At 38.0% G+C, this 14,974-nt stretch overlaps 1 protein-coding gene across 2 annotated transcripts in view; it reads left to right on the top strand.

The window, feature by feature from the left end:
- Nucleotides 1-5,999: 5,999 nt before the first annotated feature.
- Nucleotides 6,000-14,974, top strand: part of inpp5jb (inositol polyphosphate-5-phosphatase Jb) — a 49,768-nt gene continuing 40,793 nt past the window's right edge. For both annotated transcript variants that reach the window (XM_049470475.1, XM_049470474.1), the window contains exon 1: nt 6,000-6,311. The gene's annotated coding sequence lies outside the window, so the exon portion shown is untranslated. The remainder of the gene's footprint in view (nt 6,312-14,974) is intronic.

A 14,974-nucleotide genomic window follows, 5' to 3' on the forward strand; every position in this document is an offset into this window, starting at 1 on the left:
AATGAAGCACAATGTTTAGATCTGTTGCCAGTCTCAGTTCAGATTTTGGGTAATTTTTCTCTTAACCAGCTGTTTTTTGTCTGTTGTTTCTTGATCTGATATGTTACTTGTTGTGTGGTTTGTCCTGTGTTACCCTGTATCTGTTTTGATGATCTAACTAAATATTTTTTAGCCCTCTTTATCTGAATTTTTTTTTTTAGAATAAAATCATTCAATGAATAGCCTATTCATAGCACCACATTATGGAATAAATTCAATACAGTAGTAAATTAATGAGAAGAAAATCCTGCTGGCTGCTGCTGGGGTTTTGTACGTGAGTCTATAATATATACAGTCAATGGTTATAACCCAATACCTGGTTGTCTCCTCCATTAGTGCTTATGAACCTCAGCAGGAAAAAAAACAAAATGTAATTATCCTTGCCACAGTGTAAAGCTTTATTTTAGAAAAGTATAAACAATGTGCAATGTATTTTTTCTGTGTTTCCTTGTGCTGATGTTAAAAATGCTGTTTATTGTCTAATATTTCTGCTGTTGTATAAATTCAGAACTATTTTTGAACTCAGAGGCCTCACACATCCTCACAGTCATGACTTATAAGACTTGTTCCTGAATTGCAGTTGTGTCGCCATATCTCTTCAGCTGCAGCAGGAGAGCAGGGTCCAGGGTTATGTGCATCAGAGTGTGAAATGTTGCCTTGAGAGGACGCTAGTCCTCGCTGACCACTGGCTATTTCAAGGTTACATAATAATCAACCAAACAAGTGAAATGTAATATTACATACACACACACACATTTCTGAGTTACTTGTGAACACAGTGTAGGGTTGGACACTGAGAACTTTCCTTATCTTAAGGGGAATCTGCTGAACTGAATGTTATTGTTTAGTGTGTTCAAGTCCTGCTTTCATTTCATTGGTAAAGTTTCTGTTCAGCATTTACTTAGCATCAGTCAGCTTTACACATTTACCACATTTCCTTTTTTTACAGAGCCAGACAATAGTGTCAAATGCCAACTATGCTCTTTGCACTAATGAAACCATTCTTCCCGTTCTTAAGACAGTCTTAGATTATCAGACTAACCAGACTAACCAGAACCTCTTAGTGATGTACTGAACAATAGCAAAGGCTTTATGAATCTTCTGCAGGGCATGTTTCCCAGGGAAAAAAACACTGAAACTGGAAGATGAAGTGTCTGATTTAAGCTGCAGGATAATAACTCTACTTATTTTTTCATACATATTGTAATCACTTATTATGATGTATTAACATCATATTCAGTTGCACAGCATTATGTTGCACATCCACTTTGCACATTTTGCATTTTGCAGTTAACTCTAATTTCTATATTGCACACTACTATTAAATTCTTAATTAGTGTATATTTCAGTACCACACTCCTGACTTTTGTCAGGACCCTATATTTTACATATTTTATCTATTTGTCTAATTGTTTCATGTGTAGGAGGGACAGACTTTAAACATAAAAGTTGTCAGCAAGGCCATACTAATTTCTTATCACGAAAATATATATTATTAGGATTTCTTAATAAAAAAAATTGAAGACATGATATGTGCACAATTACTTACACAATAGACTTAATATTTTAAGTCAATTGTTTGGTATAATGGTATTACGTATAGCATTACACATTAGGCAACCCTAAACTACTTTAATGAATACTCTTTAATGATTTTTCTGAATGCAGAAAAAAACAGAGTTAACTGCAAATGATTGTATTAATGATGGCATATCAGAAAATGAAATCAGTCAAAATATGAATTTATCTATTTAATTATCGAATTAATTGCTCTGTGTTCAGTTCTGGCCCAGGAACAGATCCTCTCTAGTGGCCTTGTTCACTATGTATCATATAATGGAATCATGGGAAAATCCTGGGTCAAATTCCAAATTAAGTCGCTTTCCACTTTTAGTATTTTCAATTAGACCAGATTATGTAGAATGCAGTTCTAACATTGTGTGCCAACAGGTTTACCCTCTTATCTGCTGAAAAGATACTTAAAATAAAGTAAAACACATGTCATCTGTGTGTTAGATCGTGTGTCTGATCTGAGTCTAAATGTCTGTACTTCTTCCTCTTAGGAACTCCTAAATTTCATTTACAGTTTTTTAAAAGGAAGGCAGTGGGGCTGGGTTTGTTGGGAGCTCAGCTTCCCTAAACCTGTGATCCTATAATCGCCTCTGGGGAAAATCTAACTGTCTACACAGAACTGTATTCCCACAGTCTGACACTGCCCTTATTGTACTGTCTGAACATCATCATGTGGGCTGGATGTCATTCAAAGGTCATGCCGAGGTAAATTTTAAAGGACCAATATGCTTTTTGTCCCCAGACAAAAATCCACAGCTTCATATTTAGCTACACTTCCCTCCTCCTGTCTCCTGCTGCTGCTGCATCTGTTAGCACTGTGGCTGAGGCTGCCTGTTAGCATTGCAGCTAACCTGGTTCAACTTTCCTAAGCCCGGCTACTGTGTACAGTACAGAGTCTGTTAGTACAGAGGCTCTAAATCTGCCTGCTATCTGTTATCATGTTGGTTAACCTGCTTCACCCTTGCTGAGCCCAGCTTCTGATTCTGTTAGCACTGTGGCTTTAATCCTGCTGGCCGACTGTTAGCATTGAAAATAAACTACCTTTTTGTTCTTAATATAGATGTTAAAACATCATTAAATTGACAAAGAAGGGGTATAAAAACACAAAGAAAGCAGAGGACAGTATGGCATGATTTGATCCATTATCTAGGAATGTTAGAAGTGGATTAGTTACAGACTGAGATATCTGTGTGAGACAGCTTCTTTGTTCCCACACCACTATTTAGAATATGTTCTCAGTAATAGTATTATTCGATATTTAAATGCATTAAATTTCAGAAAGTATTATAATTTACCTTTAAATTATTTGTCTGTTGCTCCTATCCAGAGCAACTATGTAAATAATTTTTAATAGTTCTACACAGGTAGGTTATTATAGTAGTGTAGTAGTAGTGATTTGCCCAGGTACACTTACTGGTGTGCTTGCATGGCTATAGAATTTAACCCCAGTCAGCTCAGTGAACAGGTACAGAAGTCTCAGCAAAATATTAAGTTAGAGATACCACAATGTTTTTCCAGGCAAGTTTTTTTTAAATTATTATGTTTAACACAATTCAAAATCATGTCAAAAATCAAAAATACATATAGTTAAAACTATACATGTAGTTTTATCCGATTTCCGTTATAATTTTTTTGTCAGTGAGTCTATATGCTTTAGTTTTAGTCACTAGCAGTCACTTCCCAGACTTACCACTTCCCAAATGAAACATGCTGATACTGGGAATTACTAGTCACAGTTGCCATACGATCTCGGCAGGGCATTGTTGCCAGACGCGTGCCCAAAGTGTGTAAACCCCCGCTTGTCACACACACATGGCCACGCAAATCCATAATCTGTGCCTATACAAACTTTTACATCAACAATAAACAGATTGAATGAGCAGGTCACTTTCCTCTGCTGAGAAGTGTTGGACACATCCAGGAAGCTGTCTTTTGATGGTTCTAGCCACACCAGGTGTATTTTTCCTGTTGTTACATTAGCCTAAATCAAGCTGCGCTGTGTACAGTTGGCAACTCACCTACAGATATGTAAAATAGAGCCTCATGAGATAAAAATCAAGCATGTCTGTTATGTTACATAAATTGTCAGGTGAGGGTAGAAGTACTTTAGGGATGAGCTTCTGAGTAAAAGTGAATAACACAGTCTTATGACAATTTGAATATAAATGAGCTGCTGCCCTTTAGAGCACTCGAGCAGCAATGATTCAGTTTGCTATCTGCACAGTGAGTGACTAGAGAAATGTCTCCCAATCCAAGACAGTCACACTTATTCAATGTTTGAAAACGCTGCACTGGTGTTTTGACTGTAAAATAATTAAAACATAAAAACGTAGGCCGTATCAGTTCATTACCAATTTCCTATTGCATCAAATGCCAACTGTTGCACATGATTTCACAAGATATTGCTAAATATATTATGAGCCAACCATGAGTTCCCCTCAAGTCTAAATTACCAGTGTGTATTTTGTCATTTCTGTAAATTTAGCCTATTAATAAACAAAACTAAACGGGTGGCTGGATGTTTTGGTGAAATTGGCTGGATGTTTTGGTGAGATTGGCAGGATGTTTTGGTGAGATTGGCAGGTTGTTTTGGTGAGGTTGGCTGGATGTTTTGGTGAGGTTGGCTGGATGTTTTGGTGAGGTTGGCAGGATGTTTTGGTGAGGTTGGCTGGATGTTTTGGTGAGGTTGGCTGGATGTTTTGGTGAGGTTGGCAGGATGTTTTGTTGAGGTTGGCTGAATCTTTTGGTGAAGTTGGCTGGATGTTTTGGTGAGGTTGGCTGGATGTTTTAGTGAGGTTAGCAGGATGTTTTGGTGAGGTTGGCAGGATGTTTTGGTGAGGTTGGCTGGATGTTTTAGTGTGATTGGCAGGTTGTTTTGGTGAGGTTGGCAGGATGTTTTGGTGAGGTTGGCTGGATGTTTTAGTGAGGTTAGCAGGATGTTTTGGTGAGGTTGGCTAGATGTATTGTGAGATTGGCAGGATGTTTGGGTGAGGTTGGCACTATGCTTTAGGAAGGTTGGCTGAATATTTTGGTGAGGTTGGCAGGATGTTTTAGTGAGATTAGCAGGATGTATTGGTGAGGTTGGCTGAATGTTTTGGTGAAGTTGGCTGGATGTTTTAGTGTGATTGGCAGGTTGTTTTGATGAGGTTAGCAGGATGTTTTGGTGAGATTGGCAAGGTGTTTTAGTGAAGTTGGCTGGATGTTTTGGTGAGGTTGGCTGGATGTTTTAGTAAGATTGGCAGGATGTTTTGGTGAGGCTGGCAGGATGTTTTGATGAGGTTAGCAGGATGTTTTGGTGAGATTGGCAAGGTGTTTTGGTGAAGTTGACTGGATGTTTTGGTAAGGTTGGCTAAATGTTTTGGTGAGGATGACTGAATGTTTTGGTAACGTTGGCTGAAAGTTTTGGTGAAGTTGGCTGGGTGTTTTGGTGAGATTGGCAGGATGTTTTAGTGAGGTTGGCTGAATGTTTTGGTGAAGTTGGCCGGATGTTTGGTAAGGTTGGCAGAATATTTTGGTCAAGGATGTTTTGGTGAGGTTGGCTAAATGTTTTGGTGAGGTTGGCTGGATGTTTTAGTGTGGTTGGCTAGATGAATTGGGGAGGTTTAAATAATCACCACCTCAATGGAAGTAAAGCTGAGACTTCATGTATTTGGAACAAGTTTTACTGTTAATGTTAATCTAACAGTAGATTTCTGTTTTTATGTTTTTTTAATAGTTATTGCTGGCAGCAGTGCTGAAAAATATGTAGCTGGTTGATAAGCTTAGATTTTGACCAGCATCATGTTTGTTTATATTTGAATTTGTTGATTCAACCAGCACGACCCACATCACCAACCTATTAAAACAGCACGATCAGCATCACCACGGTGCTGGAGCAGCTAGACTGCTTGAATAGCATGACTATTAAGACAAGACCCAACTGGTTGACCACAATGATCAGCACCATCACCAGGGTAATAAACCAGCATGACCAGCAGAATGACTAAGACAGTCGACCAGCATGATCAAAATCATCACCAAGCATCACCAAACTGGTTGACCAGCAAAACCAAAAATTCAAATGCAACCAATTTTATGATCAAAGACGAGCTTGGACACTCTGAAAGCAGACACCACTAAAAAACAGTCTTGAGCTGGGTTTTCAGCGGGGTGTTGGGGTTCTGGTTCTGCTGGGTGCAGCGCGGCGCAGCGAGGCTGATCAGCTATAGAATTATTCTATATATTATATCAGAGAATAGAGCTGAGTGATGATTGCTCGGTTGAAGGTGAGCGGGCTGTGGGTAGATGTTAGGAGCTGCTGTGTGGAGCGCGCTGTTTGATGGGGGGGGGGGGGGGGGGATTTGTAGATGAGCACGTGACCCAGCAGCAGCGAGTCTGCGCTGAGCGCGGCGGTGACGGAGGCCGGGGGCTGGAGCTCAGTGTTGACATCGCGGAGGAAGAAGCGCTGCGGAGGAGCCGCGGTACTGCTGCTGCTGCTGCTGCTGCTGCTGAAGGACAGAGACGGTCCTGAGTCCGGTCCAGCGCGGGGAGAGAGAGAGAGATACAGCAGTGGAGGAGCTGAAGAGCAGAGGATGGGGTCTTCTCTCCTGTAGGATCTTCACTGCTCCTCCACTCCAGGCTGCTGAAGAGGAACAGCGCTGTAAAATTCCGCGGATTTCCAGATACGAGGATCCTTCTCCGCCTTCACACCGCGGAAATCGGTAAGAACCAGGTTCAGCAGAATGCCTCACTTAATTACCGTTTACCGGGCGATACAGCCGCCTACAGCCCAGTGCTCTCCTAACACTGGATACACTGGACTCAGTCAGACCTGCCATTACAGCTTTCCTCACCTTCAGATTCAGGATTTAATGTCATATTGAAGCTCGACAAGCACATCACACACACCAGGACTGGACGATATAATAACATTTATATCACAATATATATGGTAATGCATACAGTGTACTTTCGATATAGATATAAATAGTATAAAATCCCGTGCATGTGCTTTACTTAATCACACAGCGACAGAGCTGAGTGATATGATAAAATACTATATCATGATATTTAAAGACATTTTCACGATACACAGACAAAAATCTGCTATTCAAATCCTCTCTCATGTACAAGAACACTAAATTACATCAGTTCTTGCTGCTCATCATGCAGTTACACAGGATTTATACAGTTCGGTCATTTTTCTTAAAGATGATATCCTCAATATGCTTAGAAAAACATATTGTATTCATCACAATGCATCACAAGTATCGTTATATTGCCCAGCTCTAAAACAAATATATACAGACCAAAAATAAGTACTAAGCTAGGCACATTCATTTCACAGTTCACATAGTAGCTCATATACTCATATTTAAATAATCATAAAAAACCGTTGGTGCACAAAACTAACATGGGTATTATGACAAAATATAGATCAAAATATAGAATAATTTTTTAATCAATGAGAAAAGTGCACACCTGAAAGCCTACTAAAATGCATCACTACAATAACCTTAATTAAACCCAAATTTAATCATATAAATGTCAACGTTTTTCAAGAAGAGACAGTTTAGAAAGTGTACACAGCTAAGGTATTTTTTTTTGGCAAAGGGGTAACCTTCATTGGTATGAATCTGATCTAAGTATCTTCTAAAATCAAATAGTTCCATAATTCCCACAGTGAAGTAATGATACATTTGAAGTGATTATTGAATGTTGCAAAATTATTTTTTTTTTGCAGGACCTTCAATCCATCTGGAATGTCATTAACAACTAAGAAAATAACTAAGGAAATTTGCTAGCAATATAGTCAAGAATACTATTACCATAGTCTCCCATTAAATAATATCAAATAATCAAACACGTTTTAAACCCAGCCTTTTAGGAATGTTAATTTAAAACGATGTAACAGGTGTATTAGTGGGGTATGTTTATATACTAATTTGTAATTGAATAAAAAACCTGCTTATTAAATTAAACAGTAACATCATATAAAATGGCCCTCATTGGTCTTTACTGTACAATAACAGAACAAACATCAAAGCAAACTGAAATTTCATTGCTTGGAGCAAGATATTTGATAAGTGAATATTATATGGACCAATATTCTACTATTCGCTTTATTTTTAAAAGTGAAAAGTGCTACTTTAATTATAATTATAAGCAGTAAGCTTATAGTAACTGAGATAATCACTTAACTGTACAATTGTATTGGGCAGAAAAGCGTCTTAGATATATCACAATATTTCATACACTGAGAAAAAAAGCTGCAACAGCAGACTATAACGAATTCCAGTGTCAGTCGAGAACAGAAAGCTGAGGCTGCAGTATGCACACACAGAACTGGAAAAATTGCAGCAGGGTTGAAAAATCTTCATTTCTGCTGAGGCACACTGACAATAGGGTAAGAATTAAGGGCAAACAGCATAAATCCATTGTGGTGGTGTAATGTATATCAGTGTAAAGAATGTTTTTGGCACTTTTGGCTTCTTAATGACAATCATTCATTGCTTGAAAGCCACAATCTATATCATGAACAAAATTTACCCATCTTTTAATATCTTCTTCCAGCATGATAATAACACTAAACAAAAAAAGCAAACTGTTTTCACTGGAAAGACTACAGTGTTCTTCCCAGTCACAGAAAATAAACCTAATAGAACAGCAGAAAAACAGAATTTGGGGATGTTCTAGAAAGAGAGTTTCAGTGTGATAGTCCTCTTAAATAATCTGCAGAAACTGTGTGATGCAGTCATGTCAGCATTAACCAGAATCTCAAAGCAATGTTCCAACATCATGTGGAATTCATCCCTTGTAGAATTAAAGATGGAATTAGTAAAATTGGGCGTGAGGGAATTAGTTATTATTTAATTATTAAAATATATGCGTGAGTGTACACCATTGTACCTGAGGGGCTGATGCATTTGGGCTGGGCACTGTTGTATTATTTTGGATTAAGTGTTGTCTGGGGGTGAATGTTGCATATTGTGGTGTAGCTGGACTGATCACACTTGCTGTGTGCTGCTACTATGTTTGATAAGAGGGCTCTCTGTGCAGTAGCCAACTTGAGTGAGACAATTATGCATTTACATAAGTGCTTTCTCGATTCCTCAGGTGCAGCCAGAGGCCAGTGTATTGTAGACAGTTCCTACAGTCTAATGTCTACCTTTGCAATCCTGTAAAAAGACATGCCAGACAGCCTGTGTCTGCATGTGACAAAAGAATTCAACGAGGCCTAGTCATACTCTAAAAACAGGGACAAGGAAAACTCCTGAAGGTCATCTTGTAGGATTTAAGCATGTGTGTGTGTGTGTGTGTGTGTGTGTGTGTGGTAAGCCACTTTATCAGAGCGCAGTGTTCATATGTATGTGTGGCATGTTCTGAGAGCTTGAGTCTTACTCTCTGTATGCTGCAAGACAGCTGTCTAGCTAATGCTCAAAAAGCCTTCAAAACAAAATCACATGCCAGTTTGTATTATGTTTTGGTGAATGCTTTTTAAAATTCTCACTGGACATCCGGTAGTGCACTGTCTTTGGCCAATAATATTTTAGAAAACTTGCTACACTTTCTTTTTAACTGAATTTGGCTTTTATTTATATCACTTATCACAGTAGATCTGCAAATGCTAATTTAATCTAATTTATGTGGTCTTTTTTTTACTGTTGTACAGTAAATCAACTTTATGAATCAAGTTTTAGGTTTTCTGATCTGCTGCCAAAGTCAAATAGTAATATAGATCAGCATGTTAAATCAGCACATTCTGTTCCCTATGATGTTCTTGTTAGGGATGTCTTGATCTAATCCAGTTGATCAGTACTAAAAGTGATCCTAGCATTTTTAATACTGACATTTCTACGAACACATTGTGCTACTCTCCTGTGACATCCTCTGTTCATAAAAAAAGAAAACTACTTCAGACAGTGAGTGCTTATTTGTGGTGAACAAAATTGTATTTGACACGTTGACTCTCCATTCCTCCTTAAACAGGGCAACATTACTGTAGCTGTGTCCCAAAGTGTAGAGCATGCTAGGTGGGCTGCATTTCTCAGCTGCTTTGTCACTGGCTGTTGTAAATAAATTTAAGGATCCTTCGTAAACAGTCTAGGAATGCGGGCAAGTGATTTGAAGTGATTTAAAAGACGCAACTAAAGTATCCCTCGCTGCCCTTACTTACCCACAATTTACTCTGCACCTTCAAAATGAGGGGGATAAAGAAAAACTAAACCACCAAAAATTGTCGTAATGGCAGGAAATTACAACTCTGATGCAAAGTGAAAAAAAGAAGATGCACACAAGTTTTGCATGTGGCCTGCATCACAGAGCCTCATTAGACTATTTCAAATGTGTGAACAACAGGTGTCTGAGAAGAAGTCTTTATAGGATAGTCCTACCTCGACTCCAGCCATTCTGTACATTTTAAAAGTACAGAAAAGTAATTTTAGCTTAACTCTTAGCTCTTTAGCTCTTATTGTCTTATTGAGCAGTATTGTAAATGTGTGTAGCACCCACTCCCACCCTGTTCTTATTCTTGAATTACACCTGGTGAGAAACAAAACTATTGTGGTAATGTTCTGCTCTAGCAGCTGGAGAACTGTACTTCTTTCTGTGGTTCTAAACCAGCACTGGACAGAACTAAGCTCATGCAAGCTTATTTGTGAATGATTTTTCTCAAGCGTTTTAAAAGAGAGTGAAGCTGAATCAGGTCAGGTAGGTCAGTCAGACTGGGTTATAAGATGTTAAACTCAAAGTAACATGTAATAAAACATTTGAGAAAGAAATGCTGTAAAAAAATGAATATGTTTAGAATGTCTCATGAAAATAAAGTTCACTTAAAATAAAGGTGATTTTTTTCCAATGCTTGTAAACCTTAATTAACAGCACATTGTACCTAGATGAATGGTGGGTCTGTATTATTTATAAAAACATTCAGGCCAAAATCCGTAGTTGGAACGGATTAGGGCCCGAGTTCTTGTTGGATACGCTGTGTTTTCCCCTTTACAGTTAGGTCAATAAATATTTGGACTATGGCTTTCTGTACTTTATGTACTTTATCTTTAGGATGTGGGCTCTGCATAGCACCATACTGGATTTGAAATGAAAAAAACTGAGATGTAATTTAACTGTAGACTTTTAGTTTTTATTTAAGGGGTTAAACCAAAATATCCACTAAAACATTTAGAAACAATAGACCACAAAATCTCGTCATTTCAGGGGCTTAAAAGTAATTGGACAAATTAACTTTTCCAATAATAAAATGTTCATTTTTTATATTTAATTGAGAATCCTTTGCAGGCAATGACTGCCTAAAATCTGTAACCCAAGAACATCAACAAACACTGGTTTTCCTCTTATGCTCCTTAAAGCTTTGCCAGGCCTTTACTGTAGTGTCTTCAGTTGTTGCTTCCTTGTAGCAGCCATGACATTGCTGGTTTGTGAGGTTCAGATCTGCTTATTGACTCGGCTACTGCAGAATATTCCATTGTTTATGTTATAACTTAACAAGAATGTGAATTCTCAGCTGTGTCAGGAAACTGTGAAAATATCTACACTATCCACACTGATCTGATTTAGCTTAGATTTATCTCATTTTCTGGCTTTGTAAACTCAGCGTCTCTGCTGAAGCAAATAAGCAGTGCATGGTTGAAGACGTAATGATAAGCAGAAATAGTTCTCATTAGCTTTGCAGCCCTGTGAGCGAGGGTCGATAAGATTTCATTAGAAGTCAATCAAGCTGAATTTGTCAGTTTGAATGTCAAAGTCTATTCTTTTCTTTTTTACATTCTTCTAAGAAATATAAGAAATGAAATATTGGAAACGCATTACTGAATGAGTTGATTGTGAGGTGTGGATGAACAGTGAGTGTTTTGAATAAGGTCAATGACTCAAATGGCCAGAGGCCAAATCTGCCACTGATACAACCCCTGGCAAAAAGTATGGAATCACCAGTCTTGGATGAGCACTCCTTCAGACATTTCATTCTGTAAAACAAACTCTGATCAAAAACATGATACAATAATAAGGTCATTCCAAAGTGCAACTTGTTGGCTTTCAGGAACACTCAAAGAAATGAAGAAAAAACATTGTGGAAGTCAGTGAATGTTACTTTTATTGACCAACCACAGGGAAAAAAATATGGAATCACTCAATTCTGAGGAAAAAAGTATGGAGTCACTCAAATTGAAGGTAGAAAATAAGGACACACCCAGTCAATTTCCTTTCCCTAAATGGACACCTGCCTCAGATTAGATCTGCTCGTTAGTCTGCAGTTAAAAACACCTGCAGTCATGACACCTTGGAGGGCTGCTGGACGAATTAGAGTGGCAAGAACCATGGCTCCAACAAGAGAAATGTCTCTTGAAACAAAAGAGAGGATTGTGAAACTTCTTGAAGAAGGTAACTCTTCACGCATGGTTGCTAAAGATGTGGGCTGTTCACAGTCAGCTGTATCCAAGATATGGACCAAATACAAACAGCATGGAATGGTTGTTAAAGCCAAGCGTACTGGTAGACCGAGAAAGACATCAAAGCGTCAAGACAAGCAACTTAAGGCCATTTGTCTTGAAAACCGAAAAAGTACAACTAAACAGATGAAGCATAAATGGGAAGAAGCTGGAGCCAATGTATGTGACCGAACCGTAAGAAATCGCCTAAAGGAAATGGGATTTCAATACAGGAAAGCTAAAAGAAAACCATCATTGACACCTAAACATAAAAGAACAAGACTGCAGTGGGCTAAGGAGAGGCAATCATGGACTGTGGATGACTGGATGAAAGTTATCTTCAGTGATGAGTCAAGAATCTGCATTGGACAAGGACCAAGGACAAGGACCAGGATGCTGGAACTTTTGTTTGGTGCCGTTCCAGTGAGATTTATGAAGAGGCCTGCCTGAAGAAAACAACCAAATTTCCACAGTCCTTGATGATATGGGGCTGCATGTCAGGCAAAGGCACTGGGGAGATGACTGTGGTTAATTCTTCTATCAATGCACAAGTTTACATTGACATTTTGGACAGTTTTCTCATCCCTTCAATTGAACAGATGTTTGGAGATAATGAAATAATTTTCCAAGATGACAATGCATTGTGCCATAGGGCAAAAACAGTGAAGGCATTCCTTGGAGAAAGACACATTCAGTCGATGTCATGGCCTGCAAATAGTCCAGATCTCAACCCAATTGAAAACCTGTGGTGGAAATTGAAAAAAATGGTCCACAAGAAGGCTCCGACCTGCAAAGCTGATCTGGCAACTGCTATCAAAGAGAGTTGGCACCAAATTGATGCAGAATACTGTTTGTCACTCATCAAGTCCATGCCTCAGAGACTGAAAGCCGTTATAAAAGCCAAAGGTGGTGCAACTAAATACTAGTGATGTATTTTGAATCATCTTTTGTTTATCTGTTTTTCATGATTCCATACTTTTTTCCTCAGAATTGAGTGATTCCATATTTTTTCCCCTGTGGTTGGTCAATAAAAGTAACATTCACTGACTTCCACAATGTTTTTTCTTCATTTCTTTGAGTGTTCCTGAAAGCCAACAAGTTGCACTTTGGAATGACCTTATTATTGTATCATGTTTTTGATCAGAACTTGTTTTACAGAATGAAATGTCTGAAGGAGTGCTCATCCAAGACTGGTGATTCCATACTTTTTGCCAGGGGTTGTATCATTCAGAATTCTGGTCTGTGACTAGATTAAGCTGTGTCAGTTCTGATAAGTGATAGTTGTAGTAACAGCTCAATTTATAATAACCACATCACTACAGCCTGAACTTAATGCATACCTTTATATACAGTAGGGTTTACATCACTCTGAGCAGAGATACGAGTTGCCGCTGTGTTTCATGGTCTAGTCTGTGTTTATTTTTGTCTCTCTCCCCGGCCTGGTCATTTGTTCCCCTTAGTCCTCTGCTCTCTGTGCTCTGGAGTAAGATGTGCAGTTAATAGATGCACCCAACTGTGTGGCTGACAGTAGCCATCATGAGTGAGGCGACATAATGCTGCAGACAGCCAGAGCAGAGGCCTGGCAGATAGACACAGAACAGCACATACCATCAGTAAAGCTGTGAACCTGGGGAAGAAGAATACAGAGACAGCAACTGAGACCAGGAAGAGGTTTTGAGTTGAGAAAGAAACAAGGAATAACTGGATATTTGTTTAATTTGTGTTTTATATGTATGTAGTAAAGAAGGTTTTTGGAGCAGATTGTGCTTTGTTTGTGATCACAATTTTATTGTGTTTTACATGTGACGGTTACAAACATTGTTAGATATGTCTGCAGGTAGAGCTGGGCATGGAAATGTTGTATTTTATTATATTATTGTAATAGATTTTGTTATTGTGGTACACAATATGCTTTTCTGACCATTCCATGAATATTGTCAGTTCTCAAAGGCTACTAATGACGTAACCATTCTTTACAGAGAGTGTAATAATTTTGATTTGAATAGATTTTTTTGTTTTATAGGAAAGTATTTTAATAACAGTTTTTAAACCCCCAAGGATTCTAAATTTGAAATGTATTGTAATGTAATGCAATGTTCATATACAATAAAACACAAACATTTCCCCCTTAAACTGCTCAAAAGACCACAGCAAAAAACTTACTCCAGAATCACCTCTTTTAAACCAATAACATCAAAGCTTATAAAAAAGGGAAAATGATTGCAGTTTCCAAAACAACCACAAGGCCCAATAATATTAACTTAATTTACATAGAATTAAAACAGAGCATAACAGTCAGTCACACCCATACCTTAGAATATTTAAACCATGCTGAATGATTCACATAACACCAAAGTTTAGCATATTTATTGAGTGTTCTGAGGTTCTTTAAAGGTGCAAAATGTTAATATGAAGTTGTGAAAAGGTGTTTTAAGCAGAGAATGAAGTTAGAGTTGGCAAAAACTCAAATGTGGAAGTATTCAGGTAAAAGTGACTGTCCATATTTTCGGGATAACAGCTGTTTTTAGCAGGATTAAAGCTGGTAAGTCACATTGCTAACAGATAGATAGAAATACATAGATACTTTATTGAGCTAGTGCTCATTTTTGTCTGCTAAAGAAATGTGTGAAATTACATGGATTGTTTTTAAATATAATAATGTAATATTTTTAGCTTATCGCTCAGGCCTTCTGATAGTAAACAATAATTGTTGGTTCTGCTTTGTTAAGCTGACCAGTAATTATGCCAGACAAACTGATGTTTTGAAAGCTAGATATTCAAAAATTAGAATTTCATAGGTGAGCATTGTGAGGTAATCCCTGTAGTAAATCCCTGTAGTATCCTCTTTTGCAGAGTCAGGGAAAAGTGAAAAGTTGAGTCATCATTTAAGAGACAGAAACGAGGCGACAGTGGATTACTGATATGGAATAATTTAGCTGAAA

Source organism: Astyanax mexicanus, chromosome 22, assembly GCF_023375975.1.
Source record: "Astyanax mexicanus isolate ESR-SI-001 chromosome 22, AstMex3_surface, whole genome shotgun sequence".
Lineage (NCBI taxonomy): Eukaryota > Metazoa > Chordata > Actinopteri > Characiformes > Acestrorhamphidae > Astyanax > Astyanax mexicanus.